The sequence below is a fragment of the Alligator sinensis genome, unplaced genomic scaffold (genome assembly GCF_000455745.1).
Source record: "Alligator sinensis unplaced genomic scaffold, ASM45574v1 scaffold33_1, whole genome shotgun sequence".
Classification (NCBI taxonomy): Eukaryota; Metazoa; Chordata; order Crocodylia; family Alligatoridae; genus Alligator; species Alligator sinensis.
In genome coordinates, this window is record NW_005842086.1 from 802,492 (window position 1) to 805,622 (window position 3,131).

The window sequence follows — 3,131 nt, forward strand, 5'->3', positions numbered from 1 at the left end:
GGGGGGGGGGAAGCAAGGTCTAGAGCCATGGCCTTCCCTGGGAAGGGGGTGAGAAAATATGCCCTGCTCCTGCTGCAGGATGTGTTACCTGTGGCTTCAGTATGTGGAGCTGACACCTATGGATGAATTCATAATTGCCTCCAATATCAATGCAATGCTGAATATTTTGTGACTGTAAAACTATGAAACCCCTGGCTCCAGCTGCCTAAGAAGGGTATTGCAATGTGCTTCCCTTGGCTTTCCAGCACAGTTCTTCTGCTTTGAATACAACTAAAGGGAGTGGGGCTTGCTGTGCTGTCAGTGTTTGGTGGGGTGGAGCAGGTAGCCTCTGTTGGGGACCAGGATGAGGCTGTAATTGTGGAGGGGGTGGGGGTGGTGGAGGCAGGGGTTGCTTTGAGGAGCTGGTACAGTGACTGCTTGCACTGTGAGACTTTGAGTTGCCTGACTTTCCCTTGGAGTTCACTAGAGTTCACTTGGAGCTAACTGGACTTTTCCTTGGCATCTAATCAGATGTGCAGGGTTGAGAGTGCTTGAGTGCCACCTGCAAGTCTGTCCAGATAGGTGACTCAGGAGTCACCCTGGCAGTGGGACTGGATTGACTGCCATTACAGTCCCCTTGTGGTACTCCTCCCATCACATCCCTGCCTTTCTTGGACAAGCAGAGATGGAAGGAGGGTGGTTGTTTAGCTAAGCGGAATTTGTTTCTCATTGCTGCTATACTGTAACTGTCACTGGCAGCACCCCAGGTGCACATGGCCCAGGTACTTGCTGGCAGTGGCTGAGCCATGGAGGTGAGAGGGTCATCTCTATATCAAGACCAGTCCAAAAATTCTTCTCCCTCCCCCCAAACCTGCCACAGGTGAAATGCTCATACTGGCTTCTGTTCAGGGTGGATTTATGCAAGACTCTGGTTTGCAGGTTGCATAAATGTCGGAAATCAAGGAAAACAGGAGGAAAGCAGGTAGGGAACAGCCACTAGAAGAAGAAATCTGTACGTTTCTGTCCCCAGCTGAACCTGGATCTCCATACAGCTACTCCTCATAGCCCCTGGCATGTAAAATGAAGTAGTATATGCAAAAGGATTCTCGCTTAGGGGTCAAATCCAAAATTCCTTAATTGGCTGTTATTCAGGCCTAGATGCACAGAAGGCATGCTAAGTATTGCAGCAATTATCTTTTAGATTTTTTGCCTACTACTTACTGCCTAGTGATATCTACACCTTGAACTTAACTCACCTGTGTAGGGCATACAGTCCCTATGAGTGGGAGGAAGGAACCTATCTCTGAACTAAATTCATAACCTTGAACTCTTTCCTGGAGGAAGATAACTATACCAGCCCCTTCTGACAAATATCAGTTGTGGTGTTCTGGTCTTTCTCTGCCCACTTCCCTTTAGAAAGTACTGTAATCAAAACACTCACCCAGAGAAAAGGGATATAGGTGCAATTCCCTACTATACCTCAGGACATATTGTCAGGTTTGACCTAGAAACCACTATACAAAGCCCAAGCAAAAGTCTCTGTTATGTAGCTAATGCCCATCTGCAATGATAAGGAGGAGACAGTCTTAGATAAAGGAGGCTTGAAAACAAAAGCAGAATCAGAGGACTAGGGCAAAGAGCTAATTTAAATACTAAAAATCACACCCCTAGGTGGGGAGAAAGTATGCTAATGAAACATACATGTATGTAAATGAGATACATAGCTAAAACACAGGTATAGAGACATGCTCAGTAAAGAACTCCTTGCGTCACTCCCTTATAACCAATTAGCAAACAAGAATGCTTATGAAGGTCCAATACTCCTGTATAAAAGATGCTTAGAATTAAGAATTGGTGTGCTTGTTACGTGAAATTATTCCGCTTGCACCTTGTATTGCTAGCAATAAATCTTCTTTATACTTTTACCCCTGGTATCTTTATTGGCCTTTGCATACCGGGCACGATCCCAGACTTGAGCTGGGGCTCAACAGTTTTTGGTGACCCAGATGGGACTGCCTTAGATAAGCTTTGCCCGGACTAACTGACGACCAGACACGGCTCCTCCTCATCAAATGGTCAGGCGCGCCCCGGGATCTCTTTTCCCGGTGAGACTTTTGCTTCAGGGGGAGCTGGATTGCTGAGGCGGCAGTAGCCTAACGGTGCAAAGCCATAGAGTGAAAGTATCAGTAACAGGCACCTGGGTGAGAGGGTAGAAAGGGCATAAGGCCTACCGTCAGCACGCCTGCCTGGGATTATCTCTGTAAGTATTCTATCTGGCCCGAGTCCAAGACCAGTGATTTTTCCCCTGTGAGGACGAGGACTAAGAACAGATCCCTGGATCCCAGGTAAGTCGGACGGTCAGGACCGGGAAGGCAGCCCTGAGATGGGTACTATTAACAGTAAGGTTAGGAAATGTACCCCCCTCTCTTGTGCATTGGGACATTGGGCAGAGTTTGGTGGAGATCCTATGACTAAGAAGAAAGCTAAATTCTTCTGTGAAACTGCATGGCCACGCTATCAGCTAGATGATCAAGAACATTGGCCTCCGGAGGGAAGTGTTAATTATAATACTATCTTACAATTGATTTTGTTCTGCCGGCAGAATGGTAAATGGGAGGAATTGATGTATGCGCAAGCGTTTATGTCTCTTAGTAGAAATAGAAAGGTTTTGGAGGAATGTGGATTGGGGGAGGGGGTTCGGGGAAGTGAGATGGCTTTCATTGAACCAACTGTAAATCCTGTCCTGGACTGTCCGGAGCCGGAGGCTCTTCCCCCTCTGCTGCCTTTACCATATTCTCTTCCTCTTCCTTCTCCTCCTCCTGATACATCTGATTCCTTGCTGGCATCTGCTCTTCCTGCTTCTTCCCCCCCAAGGCGGAGATTGAAAATACTCCCCAACCTAGGAATCTGGAACAGCACCAGCCCTGGCTGTCAGGTGTTTGGCAATCTCCAGATTCCCCGACTTCTCCTGATATAACCCCGGGAGGTGGGTGGAGAGTACAGTTAAGAGCAGACTCCGGGGTTAAGGGAAAACATCACAGGGAATCTGATCCTGGCCGTGGGAAGGGAAATGGGGTATTTCCCCTAAGAGAACAAGTGGTACCTGGGCCTCTAGAAGATGATGGGGAGCCAACCTACCGTCGAACCTTTGT